This window comes from Mastomys coucha, unplaced genomic scaffold (assembly GCF_008632895.1).
Source record: "Mastomys coucha isolate ucsf_1 unplaced genomic scaffold, UCSF_Mcou_1 pScaffold21, whole genome shotgun sequence".
NCBI lineage: Eukaryota > Metazoa > Chordata > Mammalia > Rodentia > Muridae > Mastomys > Mastomys coucha.
Genome location: NW_022196904.1, coordinates 25,538,973 through 25,551,472, shown reverse-complemented (window position 1 = coordinate 25,551,472; position 12,500 = coordinate 25,538,973). Strand labels below are relative to the sequence as shown.

The 12,500-nt window shown below is 45.0% G+C and overlaps 1 pseudogene; it reads left to right on the top strand.

Moving 5' to 3' along the window:
- The window catches only part of LOC116101192, a 97,857-nt pseudogene that overhangs the window by 65,528 nt on the left and 19,829 nt on the right, over nt 1–12,500 (top strand).

Below are 12,500 nucleotides of genomic sequence, written 5' to 3'. Positions count from 1 at the left end.
AGTGATATTCCCCCTGCTCTGAACAGAGGAAGACAACACAAAGCGTCCAGCAGTATTTGTAATGTCTCACATAGATAGCCCAAAGGCCCTGAGTTCAAATCCTTACACTCTGCCCAGTCATTTGCCTCACCCACGCTTACCTATTCCCAGACATCCTGCCAATGTAAATTCTGTTCTTTTTTTTTAAACATTTTTATTCATTCTCATTTCCTTTATAAAAGATTTATTTTACTATTTCTTTGTGTGCGCAAGCACATGTGTAATCAAATGCCCATAAAAGCCAGAGAGAGGGCTGGAGAGATGGCCCAGTGGGTAAGAGCACTGAATGCTCTTCCGAAGGTCCTGAGTTCAAATCCCAGCAACCACATGGTGGTTCACAACCACCCATAATGAGATCTGACCTCCTTTTCTGGTGTGTCTGAAGTCAACTACAGTGTATTATATATAATAATAAATAAACGTTTGGGCTGGAGCAAGCAGGGACTGAGCGAGTGGAGTTGACCGGAGCGAGCAGGGTCGACCAGAGCGTGTGGGGCTGACTGGAGCAAACAGAGGTCCTAAAAAAAAAAAAATTCAATTCCCAGCAACCACATGAAGGCTCACAACCATCTGTACAGCTACAGTGTACTCACATACATAAAATAAATAAATCTTTTTAAAAAAAAAAGCCAAAGAGAGTGGAGAGTTACTATCTGTAACCCCGCATCCCCTGGAACTGGAGTTACAGGCAGCTGAAAGCCACCCAACATGGGTGTTAGTTAGAAACCAAACTCTGGCTCTTTGCAAAAGTAATACATGCTTTGAGGCATCTCTGGGATCTGGGCCTGCTCTGTAACCACAGCCACTCTTCAACCTTTCTGTTCATTGTGACTGTTTATGTCCTGGTTTAGTTCTCTGTTACTGTGATGAAACGCAACAAACTTGGGGAGGAAAGAATTGATTTGTTTGCACTTTCCAGTCACAGTGACTCACTGAGGGAAGTCAGGGCAGGGAGCTGGAAGTAGAGGGCATGAAAGAACACTGAATACCAGCTTGCTCTCAATAGCTTGCTCCACCCGTCTGCTTGCTTTCTTTTTTTTAAATTTATTTATCTATTATATGTAAGTACACTATAGCTGTCTTCAGACACCCCAGAAGAGGGCACCAGATCTCATTACAGATGGTTGTGAGCCACTCATGTGGTTGCTGGGACTTGAACTCTGGACCTTCGGAAGAGCAATGAGTGCTCTTAACCACTGAGCCATCTCTCCAGCCTGCTTCCTTATACAGCCCCAGGACCATCTGTCCAGGGGCAGTACCACCCACCGTGGGTGGAGCCTCCAACATTAATACCTAATCGAGAAGATGCCCCAGAGACTTGCCTATAGGCCAAGCTGATGGAAACATATTCTCAGTTGAGAGTCTCTCTTCCCAGATGATGTCAATTAATCTCACATCTGGTATATGTGAGACTCTGGATTGAACCCCTAACACTGCACGTAAGGATGTCTGTGTATATGTGTGCATGTCAGTCGCGTGGCAAATAGGGCTGTGGAGAGGGAGCTCAAGGACTGAGTCCCAAGTCTTCTAATATTTAGGCGGGAAGATAAGGAATGACAAAAGAGACAGGGAAGGCTCACACGGCGAGGAAGCAGGTGAGTCAAATAGCACCATCCCTGTGGGTGTTAGCCCAAACCTGAGGTTTTGTTCAGAGCTTGAAGAAGAAAAGAATTCAGGCTAGCTAAGAAAGATAAAGCATGATAATGGACCACCAGGGGTTAAAATCTGAACTACATACATTCCAGAAAGAAGATGACAGGGGGACATGGAAAAGTGTGTCTGTCACCCCAGTGCTCCGGAGGCTGAGGCAGGATTGGTGAGTTCAAGGCCAACCTGAGCTCTGTTATAAAACTGTATCCACAATAAGAACCTGCCCACTTTCTCAAAAAGACTTTCCAGAAAATGCAAACATAAAAGGAAGCTCTCACTAGAGAAGGACAAAGGATAGCACTTTTCCAATCCCAAATGATGATATTCTAGCAAATACGTACACAGAGGGGATAAGCCAGTGGACAGAGAGACTTGGGTGGAATTAAAAACAAAGACCTGAGGGATAACCTTTAAGAGAGGGAAAAAAAAATGGGATGAAGTGTAGGAAACACAAGGGTTTGCCTAAGAACACAGGTGCTTCTGAGGCAGCGGGAGGAAAATGGGATACTAGTGGGAGGGAGGGACATATACTTCATTGTGGTGTTATGGTGGTGAAAGAGGCCTGTCATGATTCAGAAAAAGTCACGGAATCCTCTAAGAGAAATCCACTGGCAGGGCATGGAGGTCTACCCTTGTTATTCCAGCACTCTGGAATCTGAGGCAGGAGGATTATCATGAGTTGAAAGACAACCTAGGTTACACAGTGAATCTCTATCTCAAAAAAAAAAAAAGAAGGAAAGAAGGAAGGAAGGAAAGGAGGAAGGAAGAAAGAAAGGAAGTGCTAGAAAGATGGCTCAGAGATTAAGAATTCTCTTGCAGAGAATGCGAATTTAGTACCTGGCATGTAACTCCACTTTAGGGGATCTGATTGCTTTTTTCTAGACTCTGTAGGAACCTGTACATACGTATATGAGTATATGTGTGTCTGTCTGTCTGTCGGTCTGTATCTATGTGTCTATCTGTGTATTTGTATATGTCTGTCTGTAAAAGCACACATATTATTAAAAATAGATCTAAAAATATGTAGAACCAGGGAGATGGCGGCTCAGGAGTCAAGGCACCTGCCATCAAGCCCCGTGACCTAAGTTTGATCCCCCAGGACTCACATGATGAAGAACTGTCTCCCACAAGTTGTCCTCTGACCCTCCACTTGAATACTATCGCATATACACTCCCACACATACAATTTTAAGTGTAACCTCAAAAATGTTAGATAAAGAAGTGTTAAAAATAACCAAAGAAGTCTATAGTTGTCTTCTTCCGACTAGGAACCCGGAGAAACTTTGGCCATCTTTAGGACCTGCTGCTCTCTGCACACTGATGATGCCTGATCCTCATGCATGTGTATGTTATACTCAGTAGAGACACTTAATCAAGATCATGAGAAAACAGAAATGACAAACATTCAACCCATAGAGTAATCACACTGTTCACCCCACTGCCTCTGCTCTCAAGTGCATAGTTGTCTAGCAACTGTACTAAGAGTATTCTTATACACAGTAACAAGCCACTGTGTGAAGAGCCTGGTCTTTTTCAAGCTGAATGATGTGTAAGTGAAATCATGTCCCAACTTCATAAAGCGGATTAGGGTCAGAACTATAATTTAAGATTTAATTTGTTTTTATTTGTGTCTGTGTACTCACAGTATTTCCAATACTAAGAGTCCATCCTCCACCTCCACTGGAATGAGCTCAGAGAACACTGCCCATAGCTCCTCCATATCCAGAGCCCAGACGCAATGACCCTCCACCCCAAGCCTTCCACATCCCAGCCTCCGCAGTGGCCTATGTCTCTGTGCATAGTCACTGGCTCTGAAAACAGAGACAGTCTGTGGGAATTTAATGACTATTAAGTGACTATAGCATGAGCAAGGATGCTGGAAATCCCACTATGAAGGATGAAGGAGCAGAGCAAGCCACAGAGAGGCCCTGCCACAGATCTGCATTTGCAAACAGAGAGGGACAAACTTACAATGTATTAAACATCCAGATTACAGGCTTTCCATCCAGCAGTTCGTCATCAAGAAAAATATCCTCAGAAATGATGTAACTATATTATAATCTCAAAAAAATAAAAGAAGGGCTGGAGAGATGGCTCAGTGGTTAAGAGCACTGACTGTTCTTCCAGAGGTCCTGAGTTCAATTCCCAGCAACCACATGATGACTCACAACCATCTGTAATGGGATCCGATGCCCTCTTCTGGTGTGTCTGAAGACAGTGACAGTGTACTCATATAAATAAAATAATTACTTTAAAAAAAGTTATCTGGGCATCATGGTACACACTTTTAACCTCAGAATTGGGGCACTAGACACAGGAAGACCACAAGTTCAAAACCAAGGCCCGCTACATAAGACCTAATAATTATACACAAACAAGGGCGCATGGATGTGGCTCAGTGGCAGAGTCCTTGCCTGACATGTTCAAGGTTCTTGGATGCAAAATCCCACTATGGCGGGGAGAGGGGGGTAGAGGGGGAATTGATGCTGGGGGCAGATTCTCATTGTGTAACTCCAGCAGATTTCAAACTCACAATCTTCCTGTCTCAGGCTCCAAATTTTGAGATTACAGTTATGGTCCCCATGCTCAGCCAGCATATTCTCTTCTCTATCACTGAGTTACTATAGCCCCGGCCTGAGACGCTATTTCTATTCAGTGACTAGCAAACATCTCAACCAATACAGCACTCAGAAAACAGCATCTCTGTTCTTAACAACCTGTTCAAACATTTTGATTTAGTATGTAAAAGCATTTCAAACGCCTTCAGCTTACCTGCTAAAGTATAACTTATCTACAGAAAAAGCACAGAGGGAACTCTGTATGGCAAGTGAGACCTTGTAACACTGATTCATTTTAATAAGAAAGTTGGAAAATCCCATTTGAGTTCCAAACAGTGCTTGCCTGAGACGGAAGGGACACTTTGAAGGTCTCGGGCTACCTGTATTTCTGGCTGCTGTCCTTGGATGTGTCTTTTGCAGATGTCTGTAAGACGTTGTTTGCTCACCTTTGATATAAGAGTCTTGCTATGTTGCTCAGGTTGGTCTCAATCTTGTGGATTCAATCGATCTTTCTATCTCAGCCTCCTGGACATCTGTGAGTCTAACTGTGCCCAGCTGGCAAGTGTTGTGGTAAATATTTAATATTAATTGGGAGTTTCTACCCTGCTTTTGATCATTTAGTTTCCAGAAAAAAAGACACAAAACTTTTATATGCATAATAAGCCTTAAACAGCACTAAAGCTGGGCAGATATCAATCCCCCAATTGATTGATTCGGTCCACTTCCCTCTCAATAACCCTGAGACATGACTTGCCATGTTCTGCCTGGGCCGCTCTTACTCCGACTGGCCAGCCCTCATGGACGTGTTTTCGTGTTTCACCTACTCCACGGTCTTCTCTTCTCCTTTCCCCATTGTGGTCTCTGCCTCAGACCCCAAGCCCACGAACCGGAGCCCCACGTACCTCTCTTCTGCCCAGCTACAGGCTGTAGGCATCTCTATTGACCAATCAGGGATAACTTGGGGGGTGGTGTTCACTTGGTGTATGCGAGGACACCCTCTTTCCTGAGGCAACCAGATCTTGGAGGCCAGTATTTAGTGTTACAATGCATAGCAACAGACCAAACCTCAACAAGCAAGATTTAAAAAATTGTCAGGCTGCGAGCCCGCCTTAAAACTGGAGACCTCGAGGTGGGAATGAGGGTCTGCGGGGTGAAATCCGATCTGGCTATGAGTGAAAGCCCAAAATAAGAAGGGGCTGGGAAAGAGGCCTTTTCCAGGAGATTTAGGCGGGACTCTTTACTCTGAAGGTTCCCCCACACACATCGATCCTTGATAAAGGAGACGGTCCTTGCTTGTCCAAACTTTTGTATTGTTATGGCAGATATGAATTCACACAACTTACTCAGGGTGAACCAGACATTAAATACCTTTTTTTCGGGAAGGGATGCCCAGGAACTCATTGGCATGGAGAACTCTAGGTTTTTATGCTATGTGACCAGTTATCAAGGTCCTCTAAACGGGATGTCCTGGTTACGTGTTCCAGGATAGGTAGAACCTGGCCAGGAGCTGATTCTAGCACCTACCACTCTCAATTATGAGAATTCTTGGGGGTTTTGAACCTGCTTCAATCTTACCAGGTCTTCTGTCTGGTGACACTGTCCACCTCCCCCACAAAAAATATTTATTTATATTTTTATTATTCTTGTGTGTGCATGTGCACGTGAGCATGGCTTTCTGCCCAAGTCCAAAGGTGAACTGTTTTACTGGCATCTAATAATTAGGAAGTTTTTACAGTTAGTATAAATTTAGATAAGCCGGTGAGTGCAGAACTCTAAACCTCCACTTTGAAGCCCGGCTCAAACAGGTGTGATCTGTGACCTTGGGCTTCTCTAAGCCTCCCAGGTCTCCGTTTCCTTGTTTTTGGATTGCTTGAATACCCTAGAGAACGAATAGAAAGCACAGGGCTTCAAGCACACACCAGAGCCACCCCCAGTGCTTTACTGGAGAGGGTGGGCCAGACCTGTGTAAGCAAAATGCAGCACAGGTGAGTTCAACAACTGGCCCCCAAGTAGTAATTTGCAACCGACAATGGCTTTCCTGAGTCAGGCATACCTTTTTTGCTTTCCTACCAAGGGCAAGGTTGGAATCAGACAGCTTGAGAGAAACCCTGGCATGGTCAGACCTTGAGACCTGGGTGGGGGATGGAGCGTCTGAACCCAGTGAACCAGGATCCTAAGGTCGAGGTCAGACAGCCGGCTAAGTGAGCTATTGCAAGGTGGTCCACCAAGCCTGGACTTAAGTTTTTCTTTTTTTTTTTTAAGTTTATTCATTTATTATATGTAAGTACACTGTAGTTGTCTTCAAGACATTCCAGAATAGAGTCAGATCTTGTTACAGATGGTTGTGAGCCACCATGTGGTTGCTGGGATTTGAACTCAGGACCTTCAGAAGAGCAGTTGGTGCTCTTAAACACTGAGCCATCTCTTCAGCACCAGTTTTTCTTCACCTAGAACTTGTTCTTTTCTAGGCTGGCCTTGAACTCAGAGATCTGCTTGGCTTTGCCTCCTGTGATTAAAAGCTTATACTACCATGCCTGAACTTAAAATTAGCTGGGATCTTGCCCAGCTTGTCATTACTCTTGGCCACAAATTAAAATTCTTCTCCTCTGAAACCTCTAGAGCCAGGTTTCCACAGTTTAAATCACCCTCAGCAACAAGGTCTTCCATATCCTACTATGATAGTCCATTAAGCCCCACTTAAAGCATTCCACTGCTTTCCAAATCCAAAGTCCCAAAATTCACATTCTTCCAAACCAAAGCATGGTCAGGCCCATCACAGCAATACCCCACTTCTGATACCAACTTCTCTCTTAGGGTTTTACTGCTGTGAACAGACACCATGACCAAGGCAACTCATATACAACATTTAATTGGAGCTAGGTTACAGGTTCAGAGGTTCAGCTTATTATCATCAAGTGGGAACATGGCAGCATCCAGGCAGGCATGTGGCAGGCAGAGCTGAGAGTTCTACATCTTCATCTGAAGGCTGCTAATAGAAGAATAGCTTCCAGGCAGCTAGAATGAGAGCATTAAAACCACACCCACAGTGACACATCTACTCCAACAAGGCCACACCTCCTAATGGTGCCATGCCCTCAGCCAATCATATACAAACCTTCACACATATCTTGACCTGTGGGTTTTTTTTTTTTTTTTTTTTTTTTTGAGGCAAGGTCACACATGGTAACTCAGGCTAGCCTTGAATTGACGATCCTACACTACACCCTCCCAAGTCCTGGGTTTGTAGGTACATTACTACTATGCTTGACCTCAGACTAGCCCACACTCATCATCTTTTATGGCTCCATTCTTTTTATTTTTTTTATTTTTCTCATACAAGGTCTCACTGTGTAGCCTGGCTGACCTAAACCTAGCTATATAAACTAGGCTAACATTGACCAACAGAGGTCCGCCCCTCTTCCCAAGCGCTAGGATTAAAGGCAAGTGCCACCATCCAGATGTTTCTACTCTTCAAAGTACTATTTACCGGGGGAAAATCCATGCAGGCTCTTCTGGTCCTCACCAAAGCCTTCTACAGAAAAGCATCTTGGGAAAGAAGGGTTTTTTTTTGTTTTTGTTTTTGTTTTTGTTTTTTTAGGTTTTTCAAGACAGGGTTTCTCTGTGGAGCCCTGACTGTCCTAGAACTCACTCTGTAGACCAGGCTAGCCTCGAACTCTGAAATCCACCTGCCTCTTCCTCTCAAGTGCTGGGATTAAAGGCGTGCGCCACCATCACCCAGCTGGGAAAGAAGTTTTAAAGACACCATTTGGAGGCTGGAGAGATGACTCCATATCTAGGAACACTGACTCTTCCAGATAACTGGGATTCAAGTCCAAGCACCTGTAGGGCAGCTCAAAATTGTAAGTCCAGTTCCAGGGGATCAAACACTCTCTTCTGGCCTTTACAGACACTGCACACATGTAGTACACTGGCATATATACAAGCGAAACCCTCATACACATAAAAAAATAAAAAATTAAAGTTAGAAAACAAAGTGCCCATCTTAGTTTCTTTTCCTATGGCAAAATACTCTAGCAACTGCAATTTAAGGGAGAAAGGAGTTGTCTTAGCACACACATGGACAGCCCATAGAGGCAAGAAAATCAAGGCAGCAGAGACTTGGAGCAAGATGGCATCCACACACAAGCAGAGAGGAATGAACGGCCACTGCTCAGCTCTCTCTGTTGTATATATTGTATACGGTCAGTCCAGGATCCTTGACCAAGGAATGGGTCCACCTACAACTAAGATGGTCAAACCCAATTAATGTAATCAAGGTAATTCTCCCACAGGAATGCCAAAAGGCTCATCTCCCAAGTGATCCCAGACCCTGTGGAGCTGGAGTTCGCTGCTGGGTCTCCTCTTACAGTATCCCATGATGTGAGCGGCTGGCATTACTGAAGGTTACTTCCCTTGAAATCTATCTCAGCACATCTCTCATCGGAATCTGGAGAGCATCCTGTATGGGGTACAGAGTCAGTTCATGGCCAGGTGATGAGGACTTGGGCTTGGAAATATAGTTCAGTGGTAGTGTGCCCTTACACAAGATCCTAAGCTCAACCTCTGTCTTAGGTTTTCCATTGCTGTGAAGAGACACCATGCCCAGGGCAACTCTATAAAGGAAAACATTTCATTGGTGCTGGCTTACAGTTTCAGAGGTTTAGTCCATTATTGTCATAGCAGGAAGCATGGAGGCATGCAAGCAGACATGCCGCTGGAGATGAGCTAAGAATTCTGCATCTTAATCCACAAGCAACAGAAGGAGACTGGCTAACAACACTGGTCATAGCTTGAGCATCATCAGGGTGGGAGCATGGCAGCATCCAGGCAGGCATGGTGCAGGAGGAACTGAGAGTTCTACATCTTCATCTGAAGGTTTCTTTGAGAAGACTGACTTCCAGGCAACTAGGCAACCATCCTCAAAAGCAGAGAGGAGGAGACAATGAGTAGCTCTGCTACTTCAGTTCCAGGCTCAACTGCTTTTATTGTTTTACTAGTATTTTATGCACATGGATATTTTGTTTTGTCTGTCTGTGTACCACATGTATGCTTGATCCACAGTGGCCAAAAGAGGGTATTAGATCCCCTGGGACTGGAATTACAGATAGTTGTGAGCCACCACGTGGATGCTGGAAATCAAACCCTGGTCATCTGAAAGAGCAGCTATTTTCTTAACCACTGAGTCCTGTATTTTACTCTGTGAGACAAGGTATCGCTCTCTAGTCTAACCTAGACTCAAACTCATGATCCTCCTATCTCCACCTTCAGAGTTCTGGGATTATATGCGTGTATCTACATGAACAGCAAACCTTTACTTTCTAGGACAATCTAAAAATTGTTAACAGATATTGTCAACATTTTAAAAAGAAACTCCTTTGGGAAGAAAGGAACTAATACTTTGAGAACTGTCATATCTGCCGAGACGTCTTGTAAGTGTTTTCCATGCACTGTTGATCTCCAGAACAGTTCTTTTAGGAAAGCCAAAACAGCAGCCACCATAACTGCCTTCCTGCACCTCACCGCGGCCGGCTTTCATTGTGTTAGCTGATCCTTCTTGCCTTCATCCGCCTTCAGGCTCAGTCCTAAGTGATCAAGGACCAGGGAAAAATCATCCCAACCTGCACCAGTGACGCCCTGCCTCCCTTCCTGCAAAAAGCCAGAGCAAATAACCCTGGGGCTCAGCGATCACCCAGCCTGGATCAGCCGGGGAACGGTAGCTTTGAGCCCTCAGCTATGCTAAGCATGAACCTACAGCGAGAGGAGAGAGGCGCAGAGTGAAAAGGGAAGGCTTGTTGCCTGGCAACGCCCACAAAACCTAGACTCCAGCTCCACCCTCCTGCATCTCAGGAGTCCTGGATACTGTGCTACTGGGGCCTTTGGTGATTGTGTGGATGACCAGTTGAGCTGCCGCCTCGGGCTTCACAGGTCTTGGATTTCACTTCTGTTCTTGCCTTCTGTGCCTCCCGGCCATCCATGAGCCCTCTTCTGCTCTCCCTCCACCTACTTCTGTGGGATCCTAGCAATGATTCCCCGCGGCTCAACGCTGAACAGTGTCCCTCCACTCCCTGCTGACTACACAATGATTACTATTCAGTCTCCTCCGAGATTGAGCCGGTGAAAGTGGGAAGTTAAAGGTACTCCTTAAGATCGCAGATCCAAGCCGGGCAGTGGTGGCACATGCCTTTAATCCCAGCACTTGGGAGGCAGAGGCAGGCGGATTTCTGAGTTCCAGGACAGTCAAGACTATAGAGAGAAATCCTGTCTCACAAAAACAAAAACAAACAACAATAACAAAAAATCGCAGATCCAGAATGTGCCAGAAGCTAATTGCATGCTCCAGACACCATTCTCCTTGTACACTGCACCCAGCAGAACTAAGTGCTTTTACTAAATAGTGAAACTTGGGTCATTTCCATCTTGCGTATGGCCTCAGTCAGTGTTCCTTCATCCCTGTTTTAGTCTTAAGCAGCTTTATGGAGAAATGGACATTTTATAACTTACACTTATTGTCAGGAGGTAAAGGCAGAAAGATCAAAAGTTTAAGGTGATTCTTACTACATAGTGAGTTCAAGGCTAGTTTGCATTAGAGACCCTGCCCTAAAAAAAGAAAGAAGGTAAGAAGGAAAGAAAAGATAAAAAAGAAAAAAATATTTTGCACATACTTAAAGCATGAAGTTTTTTACATGTGTGTGCATGCAGCCTTAAAACTATCACCATAGTCAAAAGAATGGGTATGTTCACCATGCCCAAGTGTTCCTCTCAGCCTGCTTGCAGTCTCTCCCAGCCACAGTCTGCTCTATCTGTATGGATCCCTTATGTAACTGTAGGTCTGTTTCTACTTACTATACATTAGTTTACAGCCAAGCATCATGGCTCACATCTGTAATCCTAGCACTCTGGAAGCTGAGGCAGGAGGATTGCTGCAAATTCAAGGCCAATCTGGCTGACAGAGTGGGAAAAAAAAAAAAACAAATAAAAACTTTTTTTTTTCAAGACAGGGTTTCTCTACAGAGTCCTGGTTGTCCTGGAAACCACTGTGTAAACCAAGTCACAGATCTGCCTGCCCTGCCTCTGGAATGCTTGGCTTAAAGGTGTGTGCCACCACGCCCTGAAGAAGTATCTGAGGAGGAGGAGGAGGAGGAGGAGGAGGAGGAGGAATTTAGAAGTTAGAGGTAAGAGAATCGGGGACTCAGGTTAGCCTGGATTCCATGAGAGTGTCTCACAAAAACAAAAAACCTGAGTTCAACATAGTGGCTCATGCTTGTTAATCCCAGAACTTTCAAGGCCCAGCAACGTCAGGCGTTTAAGGTCAGCCTGATGTACAATACAGAGAAGTTGTTTCAAGAAACTCAAACCAAACAAACAGCATAACCCCTTATTTTACAAACTCCTAACTCAGGCACCTGCCCATGTCTCTTTCCACGTCTAAGTTTCAGAATGAAGCATCAATACTTTTTCCCCTTTTTCCTGAGGACCCCCTGCCCTTTATTTTTCTAACTCTCCTTTCCTAGAAACAGATAAGAAGGTATGTGTCAACTATCCTGTTAAACAACATTGTTTCTAATGAAAATGACACCCTAGTTGTTAACTTTTATCTAGGCAAGGAATCACCATAGCTTTGGGCTCCTTTTCTAAAGGCCAGTTCCCCCTTGGGGATCTGGAAGCCAGGCCTGCATGCTGAGTTGTTATCAAAGAAACTGTTAGCCAGGGGGCAACAGGCGCCTCTCACACCTGCCCCTCACAGATCTTGTCTCCAAAATCTGAGCCATTCGTGCACTTCTTCAAGGCAGAAGGCACTGCTAGGACTATCAACATTCTTGCTGCCTGTGTGGGTCCTGTCCCAGCTCCTCCTGAAGACGCCAGTGAGACTGGGATTCTTAGTTTGGATCCTAGAAGACTCTGCCCTGGGCACTGCCGAGAGTGAGCAACACCCCTAGCTCTTCCAGACCCACCCCGCCTCCCGATTCAATTTGGCCAGTGGACTGAGTTGGGCAAGGTGGCTCCCATCTGTAATACCAGAATTCAAGAGCTAGGGTCAGGCTGGGTATGGTGGCACACGCATTTAGTCCCAGTATTCAGAAGGCAGAGGCAGGCTGATCCTTTATGAGTTTGAGAGCAGTCTGGTTTATGGAGTGAGATGCTGTCTCGAAAGTAAAGGAACTAGAGGCAGGAGGAACATGAGTTCATAGCTGGCCTGGACTACATAGTGAGACACTTCTTTAAAAAGAAAAGCTTGAGTCAGGCGGTGGTGGT